This window comes from Pelecanus crispus, chromosome W, assembly GCF_030463565.1.
Source record: "Pelecanus crispus isolate bPelCri1 chromosome W, bPelCri1.pri, whole genome shotgun sequence".
NCBI lineage: Eukaryota > Metazoa > Chordata > Aves > Pelecaniformes > Pelecanidae > Pelecanus > Pelecanus crispus.
The window spans coordinates 1,691,107-1,702,219 of NC_134675.1; the positions used below are offsets into that span (position 1 = coordinate 1,691,107).

At 43.1% G+C, this 11,113-nt stretch overlaps 1 non-coding gene across 1 annotated transcript; it reads left to right on the plus strand.

The window, feature by feature from the left end:
- Nucleotides 1-9,161: 9,161 nt before the first annotated feature.
- Nucleotides 9,162-9,291, plus strand: LOC142596593 (small nucleolar RNA SNORA47). Its single transcript, XR_012831842.1, has one exon. It is a non-coding gene; the product is annotated as a small nucleolar RNA SNORA47 (small nucleolar RNA).
- The last annotated feature ends 1,822 nt before the right edge of the window (nucleotides 9,292-11,113 follow it).

Sequence of the window (11,113 nt, forward strand, 5' to 3'; positions counted from 1 at the left end):
GCTGGAGCAGTCTGCTCCTGAAGGACTGCACCCCGTGGAAGGGACCCACGCTGGAGCAGTTTGTGAAGAACTGTAGCTCGTGGGAAGGACCCACGTTGGAGAAGTTTGTGGAGGACTGTCTCCCGTGGGAGGGACCCCATGCTGGAGCAGGGGAAGAGTGTGAGGAGTCCTCCTCTTGAGGAGGAAGGTGCAGCAGAGGCGACGTGTGATGAACTGACCGTGTTGTGGTTTAACCCAGCAAACACCAGACAGCCGTTCGCTCACCCTCCCCCCCACCCCAGTAGGATGGGGGAGAGAATTAGGAAAAAAAAGAAAAAAAAAAAGTAAAATTCGTGAGTTGAGATACAGTTTAATAGGACAGAATAGGAAGGGAAAGTAGTAATAATAATGATAAAAGAATATACAAAGCAAGTGATGCACAATGCAATTGCTCACCCCCTGCCAACTGATACCCAGCCAGTGCCTGAGCAGCAGTCACTGCCCCCCAGCCAACCCCCCCAGTTTCTATACTGCCCATGACGCCATATGGTATGGAATGGCCCTTGGGGCAGTTTGGGTCAGCTCTCCTGGCTGTGCCCCCTCCCAGCTCCTTGTGCACCTGCCAGAGCATGGGAAGCTGAAAAGCCCTTGACTGGCATAAGCAGTACTGAGCAACAACTAAACCATCAGTGTGTTATCAGCATTCTTCTCATCCTAAATCCAAACCACAGCACTATGCCTGCTACTAGGGGAAAAAAAAATTAACTCTATCCCAGCCAAAACCAGGACAAACTGTAACCCCCATTCCCTGTCCCCATTTGCTGCTTGGGAGGAGGAGGTAGAGAAAATCAGGAGTAAAGTTGAGCCTGGGAAGAAGGGAGGGGTGAGGGGAAGGTGTTTTAAGATTTCGTTTTATTTCTCATTACCCTACTTTGATTTGATTGGGAATAAATTAAATTAACTTCCCCAAGTGAAGTCTTTTTTGCCCATGATGGTAATTAGTGAGTGATCTCCTGTCCTTATCTCGACCCATGAGCCTTTCATTTTATTTTCTCTCCCCTGTCCAGCTGAGGAGGGGGAGTGATAGAGTGGCTTTGGGGGACACCTGGCATCCAGCCAGGGTAAACCCACCACAACTCCTTCAGTCTGCCTCTGGCTCAGCTCCCCTTAACGGCCCATGTCAGGCCAGTGCAGAAATCTCTTCTGTGCCTGGGAGATGCTGTACAGATGCACTCTTCTGTGCCATTGCTCTGATCGCAATCCCCATTGATGTAGCCATGCTGGAGATAAAGTGGTCTCCACCTTTTGCACTCCTAGTAATACTGTTGCTGCCCTAGAAGAATGAGGCAATGGTATGCCAGTGCACAGCTACTGCATGACCACTTCTGACAAGAAGCAACAATGAAAAGTGTAGAGAAAATTTAGCCATCAGAAAGCGCAGGGAAAATTTATCCATATGGAGCTGCTATTCTCAAGGTTGGAATTTGGTCAAAATACTTTTATGTGTGCTGAAAACCTTATGAAAATTTTAACAGCCCAAAGAAGTTAAGATCTTGGATTTTCACCTTTTCTGGAAGACTGCAGCACAGTAAGACACTGGCCATGTACTGATCAGAGCCTTCAAAGCTTGGCTTTGGATATCAAAGCACTGAGGTGTGGTGATTGACTTTAAATACATAAATAACCAACAGGACTTGAAAACAGTAGGTGACTGATGTGCTTAAATTTGAAATCATAAGAGAGTCATTTATTCAGCTATCAGCACCACTTGCTGCAGCTTCTTCAGCCTCATGTCATGCACTAGTTGTAACTGCACTGCTGTAGCATGGATGGTACAGTGTGGGAAGCATGGGAATCCTAATGATGAAAAGAAGGGATAGTCAAAGGGAGAGCATGGGGTTTTTTGTGCAGGCCAGAAGGTGTGAAGAAGAGTTTTGAGTGAGGAGAAGGGAAAGTGAAGAGAAAAACTCTGATCCAGTTGCTTGCTAGCTAAGCGCGTTCCCTCCTGTGCAATAAAAACCACAGAGGCCCTTTGGAAGTAAAGAGGGCATGAGAATATAATTATATATTAAATTGTGAAGCAAGAAAACTGCATTGAAACAACACCGTTAGCATCATGCAGTTAAGCATTCAACAGCTGGAAATTCTGATAAATGTTCAGGCAACTCTAGTTCCTGCATTTCTGCAATATTTGAGGGCCTGAGTACAATGTTAACAACGTACTTATCATGTTGATTTTGTGTGTGATATAAATATCAGTGTGCTCAGATATGTTTTGGTTACTACCTCCCATTCTGAGGATCTAGGGCTGGGGACCTATTTCTCTTCTTATTAATACTAGTGTAAATTCCAAGTAACTACACTGAAATTAGAAGAGGTGCTGTCATAAAAAATTGATGCAAGCATCAATGAAATTATATCCTATTCTTACATAATCAATAGGAACTTAAAGTGGCAAGTAGCTAGTGAAAAATACCGGTGTGAAAGCCTAAAGCAAAGACTGCTATCTTCACTTTGCAGAAAATGATTTTTTTACTCTAAATGAGCTTTGTAGATTCTAAAATATGCTTTGTGAAATCATCGCTAATTGTCAGATGATTGAGTCACTCCAACTGAAGTTAGTAAAAAATCACACCACTGCAGCTGTCAAAAGTTATGGATTTTAAGGCTCTGGACTATTTTTAATGGCATGTAAAAGAATATAAACCATATAATTATTCAAATGAGAAATGCACAATCTGAAATGTGCAGTGTTTTGAAAATAATCAAGCATCCTGACACCTGTAACATTGCTGCATTTTGGCTGGCACTATGATTACACCAACTATTAGTGCAGCTGTCATCCAAAATGCTGAATCCAAGCAGGGGGTAAACGCTTCATTTAGGTGAGCAAACATACCAGGGCTTCTAAATGAATGATAATAGAAAGATCTTCCTTAGCTAATTGCTGTGGTGCCACATACACAGTTTGACAGGAGGATGGTGCTGTGAAAAAGGGACACATTTCTGAGTTTGGGATCATGTTGTTGTTCTGATGTCTAACAAACATTTTAATTTCTCCTCCAGTTTGAAGAGTTAGGGCATGTGCATATGTGTGTAGACTTCTGCACCAACACCCATGCTACTATCTATTTACTAACACTAGCCTACGAGCATCTGGGGCCATATAATTAGCTGATATAAGTTAGCATGCACTCTCTGAAGACACGGTGACATCCCAGTTAAGACTCCTGCCCTTATATTCCAGAATTTGTAGGCTGCTCTTCCAAGCTTTCAAACCCAGGCACACTGTCTATATCCGTGTCTGCATAACAAAAACTTCTTCCTTTCAAAGCAAAACAAATAAAAACTAAGGTGAACAAAATGACATAACTCATTAGTTAAAGTCCCCCAAGAAAACACAGTCTTTACCTAAATCAGTTGTAGCAGCTATTAATAATCCTGCCAGCTGTTACAGGAGGCCTCTTCAAGTGTACTGAGATCTCAAAACTTAAAGGTCTCCTGACAATGCATCCACTGAAGCATTTTTAAAATCAGCCTTACACTCAGTTAAACCTTCTTAATCTTTATTTGTAACAGCTAAAGTGATTTATCTAGGTTTCAACAGTTCATTAGTTTTAATGGTGAATACTGGGAATTGGAATATTACCATAGCCAGGTGTTAGCAGTGTCTAGAGGAAAGGAAATACTTTCTTGAATGCAGGTCATAGGACAGTGAGGAAACAGGTGAAGATCACATCACATTTTGTAAACAGTTATTAAAACATTTTTGCAATGTTCCACTGTCCCTTGAATAACTCCAGCCTTGGAAGAAACCAGTTTTTTTGCAGAAGGTCTGAGGAAGAACAAGCAGCAGCTACCCAAAGTGAGAATGATTACAAGCTTAAAACCACATTCAGTTTTCGCTCAATTCTGGCTGTGGCAAAATTCAACATAAATGGGCATTTGAGCAAGTAAGGTGCCGATTTCAACCATTAACCCAGTGGCAGGATCTCTACAGGGTGTCACATGTACAGACATGTGGGAAAGCAGATAAAGCTGAAACTCACGGTCATCTTTCACATATATTTCTCTGCCAAGTCAAAACATACACGGAATATCTCAATCCATAATAGACCCCAAATATTGCAAATTCACCCTAAAGAGCTATCCTTCTTTAAATACCTCCAAAATTTGACGCTAAAGACATGTACTGGATAAAGGTATTTTAAAGAACTTGTGATTTTCCTCCTGAAATTTTCCTGTTATTTTCCTGAGGGGCCTTGATCACCCAATTATCTTGTGGTCAACCAGAACAAACACAAGAAGCCCATCTCTAGTGCTTCCTGGCTATCATTTCCACATCACACAGACCTCCTCAGTAGAAAGCTTAACAACTGCTCATGATCGAATAACCCACCCAGCCAGAAGCTCTGCTTTCCCACAGCAATCAAGACCAAAAAACCCCAACCTCTTGGTTGGCACAAATCAGAAAATCTCTCAAAAAAATCTCCAAACAGAAAACATACCTCAGAAACACCTCAGCAGTGTTTTCCTTGCCACTGCCTTTGTGGAGGATCAGCACACCTATGTCATACAAAGCAATTGTCTACAAATAGAGTCCTATTCGGACCTGCCTCTGAGCAAAAGTTTGGGAACGCCAGGACTTTGCACAATGTCAGGCAACGGAGAATTGCTCTTTATAAAGCATGTGACAATGTTTCAAAAAGCCAAAACGGCCCAGCGCCGTGCCACTTACTCGTGTATTGTATTCCTTTTTTTTTTTTTTTAACCCATTGTTTCTTCGTTATGCTGCGCAGAGGAATGCTGGACTTGCCAAGCTGGACGAGGGTGGTTGGCCTACAGCGCCTGCTGCCGTGGCGGCACAAACTGCTTCAGGCAAGGTTTGGCAGAGTTTCGTTCTAGCCTTTCCAATCCATAGGCTGGCATTTATGCTAAAGAATAACCACTTGTGTACCTTCCAAAACTCCTATTTAATATTTACCATTCAAACTCATCATGTGCTTGCTGTTCTTCTCACAGCTTAACCTCTTCTGGGTCATGAATCCCAACCTCAAGGATAACTGGTAGAAGCGAGTTCCTCTGGTGAAGGGTAGGCTGGACAGCAGATTGTTTCTTTCCATTAAGTCTTGAATTGGCCACTCTCCTTAGGCTCTTTTTTGTTTTCTTGCTATTGTTAGTTCAAGACTTCTTTCTGCCTGCCTAGATGTGTCTGTAGCCTCCATCCCTGTAGTATCAAACTGCCAATCAGTTCTTCACTGCACCTTCTGTGGTAATCACAGTATCGCAGAGTGGTTGAGGTTGGAAGGGACCTCTGGAGGTCATCTTGTCCAACCCCCTGCTTAAGCTGGGTCACCTAGAGCCAGTTGCCCAGGACCATGTCTAGATGTTTTCTGAATATCTCTAAGGAGGAAGTGAAAACAAGCATTATTATTCCTACTGTGCAGATAAAGAATCAAACAGAAAGATCAGAGGTTTGCCAAGGAAGTTAAGGAACTGCAACTATAATTTTGATTCACGCTAAACCTTACTCAACATCGCTGGGCACTTCAGAGTCTGTTCCTGCCCTGTGGTGTTACAGGCTGAATAAAGAAGATAAAAGGATGAAAAGAAACAAATCCAGTGACAAGTGTGATGATGGTAACTCAACCAAGTATCTCAATTTTATTTAATCAGCAGTTTGTTTGATTTTTTTTTTCAGTGGGTAGAAAGTAGCTAAATGAAAAAACCCGATGATTTAAAAGAAAAAAAAAAAAGAGCTGGAGGGGTGGAAAGAAAATGAAGGACTGCAGGGGGAAAAGGCTGAAGATGAACAGATTTTAGTGCAAGACTCAAGTTGCTACAAATTCTAGTCTAATCACCTGTGCAGACTTTTTAGGCTCACATAGCCCAACAGTTGAGGTTTGGCCAAAGCATACTGTCTGCAGTAGCAACCAGGCTTGACCTAAACGTATTAAGACAAGGCGAGTCCACCAATGTTCTTGGTTAGAAAAGGGAGGAAACACAGAGTGAGCAGAAAGAGGCTGAACAACAGGGGCTGTAAGACATTTACAACAGAAGGGCAGGGAACAGCAACAGCACATTGAACCAGTTCTTCAGGAGATGAGGTGCTCTGCTGGCCCACAAATTGGCTGAGGCTACTTCTATGCTGGCTCCTCCCTGGCATTTCTTTCTCAGGATCACTCCTGAGACTCTACCCATTCTTTCTTAGGATCAATTCTGATCCTAAATGTTCAAAACAGTAATTTAGATGTATTTTTAAAGAAGTATCTATGGATCTCATTTTCTTTTGTGGCTGTTGAGCCCCTAGTCATGTTGTCCTCCTGTGATGGATTCCCTACTCATAGAATCACAGAATCATTTAGGTTGGAAAAGACTTTTAAGATCATCCAGTCCAACCATTAACCTAACATTACCAAGTCCACCACTAAACCAATTAAGGGTAGAGTAGCAATTTCATGTTTCCTGGCTTGGTGGCTGGATTATTTTTTAATGAAAGTAAAAATGAGGAATCATTAAGGTTAGAAAGGACCTCTAAGATCATCAGTCCAACCATCAACCCAACACCACCATGTCCACTAAACCATGTCCCAAAGTGCCACATCTACCCATTTTTTTGAACACTTCCAGGGATGGTGACTCCACCACCTCTCTGGGCAGCCTGTTCCAGTTCTTGACCACTCTTTCAGTAAAGAAATTTTTCCTAATATCCAATCTAAACCTCCCCTGACGCAGCTTGAGCCCATTTCCTCTCATCCTATTGCTAGCTACTTGGGAGAAGAGACCAACACCCACCTCACTGCCCCCTCCTTTCAGGCACTTGTAGAGAGCGATAAGGTCTCCCCTCAGCCTCCTCTTCTCCAGGCTAAACAACCCCAGTTCCCTCAGCCACTCCCCACCAGCCCTGTGCTCCAGACTCTTCCCCAGCTCCGTTGCCCTTCTCTGGACACACTCCAGCACCTCAATGTCTTTCTTGTATTGAGGGGCCCAAAACTGGACACAGGATTCCAGGGGCGGCCTCACCAGTGCCTCTTGAAGTACAGGGGGACAATCACCTCCCTGCTCCTGCTGGCCACACTATTCCTGATACAAGCCAGGATGCTGTTGGCCTTCTTGGCCACCTGGGCACACTGGTGGCTCATGTTCAGCCAGGTATTGACCGACACCCCCAGGTCCTTTTCGGCCAGGCAGCTTTCCAGCCACTCTTCCCCAAGCCTGTAGCATTGCATGGGGTTGTTGTGACCCAAGTGCAGGACCCGGCACTTGCCCTTGTTGAACCTCATACAGTTGGCCTTGGCCCATCGGTCCAGCCTGTGCAGGTCCCTCTGCAGGGCCATCCTACCCTCCAGCAGATCGACACTCCCACCCAGTTTGGTGTCATCGGCAAACGTACTGAGGGCGCACTCAATCCCCTCATCCAGATCATTGATAAAGATATTAAACAAGGCTGGCCCCAAAACAGAGCCCTGGGGAACAGCAATTGTGACCAGTCACCAACTGGATTTAACTCCATTCACCACTACTCTCTCGGATCGGCCACCCAGCCAGTATTTTACCCAGCGAAGAGTACGCCCATCCAAGCCACGAGCCGCCAGCTTCCTACGGAGAATGATGTGGGAGATGGTTTCAAAGGCTTTGCTGAAGTCCAGGTAGATGACGTCCACAGCCTTTCCCTCATCCACCAGGTGGGTCACCAGGTCATAGAAGATCAGGTTGGTCAAGCAGGACCTGCCTTTCATGAACCCGTGCTGGCTGGGCCTGATCCCCGGTTGACCTGCACATGCCTGCATCTCAGTTCTTTGCCTTTCCCTGAGCTCCTGAGCACATGGCAAAACTGGGCAGCCCACGCACGGCCCCGGCGGGAGACACGCAGGGAGGAGGAGGTGGAGGGAAAGAAGGAGTTTTAAGACCGAATGCGAGGCACGGAGTCCAGGCTGAGAGAGTGCCATGCCGCGACCGCTGGTGGGATGGGACGAGATGAAACGAAACAAGACATCGGCGGATCTGGCGGGAAGGTAAAGGCCGCTCGTCACGGGCCAGGCCGGGACAGTGCCAGGGCCGCGCGGTTCCCAGGGACCCGAGGGGGAGGCTGATGCGGGTGGCTGGCTCAGCGCAGGTGGGGGAAGCAGTGGGAGTTGCTGCCGGGCCCGGCCTGCTGCCCGGCCTCCCTGGCAGAGCTGCGTGTGCGTGCAGGAAGGGCCCTGCCAGTGGGACGGCCAGGCAGGCGCTAACGCTCTCCCCCCGGCCTTAATCAAGGAGGTTGAGGAGCAGCAGCAGAGACACCGTGCGCCCTGTTTGCAGTCCTGAAATAACAGAGACACTTCAGCACAAATGGATGCTAGCGGATGGTGCCCTGCTACACTGTAGGGCTGTACCAAGATTAATGCTAGCTGTGCAACAGAAACTGATATGCAGGCATGTTCATCAACAGAGACGTATTGCCAGATTAAAATAAGATGCAGACGAAAAACATTTATAAGGCAGCAACTGGATGAGGAAAAAAAATCCATATTCTTTGGTCACAAAGATATGCAGCACTTATAAAAAGTCCATATAAAACAAAATCTGTTGGTATGCACATGTTCTCTTAAATGCATCTTGTTCATAACAGGATGCTATTTTTGACATCTCTTCCTGCTGCTGTGGATTTGTTATCTACTGGCTGAAAGCCTATGTCAGGTACATTTGATACAGCCAGTTGCAGTAGCAAAGGGTCCATTCTTCCAAAACCAAAAAACTCCAGTTTCATCTATTGTATATTTTATAAAATATTTTTATATGTACACAATAGTTCAGAGCCCCTGTTGGCATAGGTGTTTAGTCCAGTGGCTTTCACACAATGATCAATGTGCTCTGTTTTTACTTGCCTGCTGGGTTGTTCAGCACTGAAGATATGAACGTACCTACTCTTCTTAGTTTATTTTAAATTTCAGAAATTGTTTGGTAAGTTGGTGCTTTGCAAAATTTACTATTAGGACTACAGAAAATAATTTGTTTATATAAACTGATTAATGTAATGTTATTCTTAACAGTTAAATATATAACAGATTATATATATTCATTAGCAATATTATACATACACAGTAAACTGCTAAAACTTTTGACTGTGGATGTATAAAGAAGCAATTTTGCCTAAGTGGCGAATATTAAGTAAGATAAGTTGGAAAAGACAACAGGATGTTTGGAGGACTGAGAAGGTAAGACAGTTAAAACTTTACGCTGTATCTTACTGGTTATAGCCTCCAAAATTAGAATAGCGTGACAGCAATTCATGTTCCCCTCCTGACATGAGGGAAAGCAATACTGCATTTGCACATAAGGCTTGCACACCATTGGTGGCTTTCACCTAACTCATTTGTACTTAAAACTTTCTAAGGGGTCACTAAGGTAGGGAATGAAAAGCCCTATTTAGCTCAATACAAGTGTTCCTACTCAATAAAGGCACACAACTGCTTGAAAGAGGAAGCTGCAGTACTGAAAGCAGAGTCAGTCCTTGACTGCATGAGACCATGCCTCTCACAGAAGGTGAACGATGTCTTCAAAAAACTTTATGAAATGCAAAGTCAGCAAACTCAGTTAAATCCTTTCAAGTTTCTTCTTTGCATGGCAACAATAAACCAGTGATTGACTATTCTTAGAGCTGTTACTTGAATAATTAGGGAGAGGGAAAGCCAAGGTTCCTACTAAGGCATGTACAAGATGGCTTGCTTCATTTTAAGATTTGTAGTCTGATTTACTATCAAAGACCATAGAGGTCAACTTAAAAAAAAAAAAAAAAAGGCAAAAAAAACCCTTTCTTTTAGCATACAGGTTCCCCCCCTCCTATTAGCAGAAGTGCCTTTTTAGATACCCAGTGAACTAAAAATTACTATGTAACTTTCACACAGAACAATTTTTTTTCACAGCTAGAAATAGGTAGCCTCTGAAAATGTTGTTGCCGATGTAAAGGAATGCATCGGCAAAGTAAGCCAATAATTCGTAACTATCACTAAAACAGTGAAAAGAGAACAGCTTACAAAGGCAAACAGTGAGCTGATTTTAAATAAATTAAGCAATACTGCCACAGGCATTGCTAATAGCTGTATCTCCAACTGTATACTGCCGAAGTAAGGCGTGCTTCAGGTTGTTAAAAAAAAAAAGCTGCGTGCTTTAATGATTTAAATAACATAGATTGAATATTTTGCTTTATATCGTATGCGTCTAAAGATATATTAAGATAAATAACTAGCAACTTGTCCTGGTTTTACTCAACAGTGCTTGACAGTTGCCTGCATGATCCAATAGGATGGTGAGACTACTAAGTTTCCCTTACTTGGACAAGAATCAGAACTTTAACTTGACTAAAATGGGATTAAGTTTTTCTCATTTTAGAAGAGGACTCATATCCAGCATATGCGCAAGATAGTATCAAGAAGCACACTGCTTAAATTGACAATGATTTACTGTGTTTAGGAACATTCAATAAATACCAATCTTTTAGCTTCAGTTTGGCAATCCTTTCCCACCAAAAAACTGTTGGTTGGTTAGGGTTGTGGTTTTTTTTTTTTTTTCTTTCCTGGCATAAACTCCATTGCCAGCAAGGGACGTATCAGAAGAAGTTAATAAATAATACACACAGATAGCAGTTTTCTAAACATACCTCCTCTTTTAAAGGCACGATACAGATTTACTAAACAAGTCTCGAGCAAGTTCTTCACAGAAGAAAATTTTGGTACAAGCTGTCCTCTGAACATTGTTTTCTTCACCAATGATGGTAGCTTATTTCATGGAATACAGTATTTAAACAGTACTGATGGATCATTTAAAACCAAGTTTTTTTTCCCCTTAAGGTAAGCTGAGATATGTGACTAGTACTGAACTGTATGAATTTAAGAGTGGTGTACCTCTTGCTGAGCATTTCATGGCAATCATGAATAAACATATAACAGAGGAAAAGGCAATATGATACTCTGTTAGTAGGGTTTGGGGGATTTTCTTTTTCTTTTTTGTTTGTTTCTGCTTGCTTTTAAACCACTGTTCAAAAGGTAAAGGTATCATATTTAAAAGATGTTTTGTTTGACTTTCCATGAAGTATTGTGTTAAAAACACAACTGAAGAAAGTTCCTGCTCGTGATGAGAATCACTTTCAAGTACT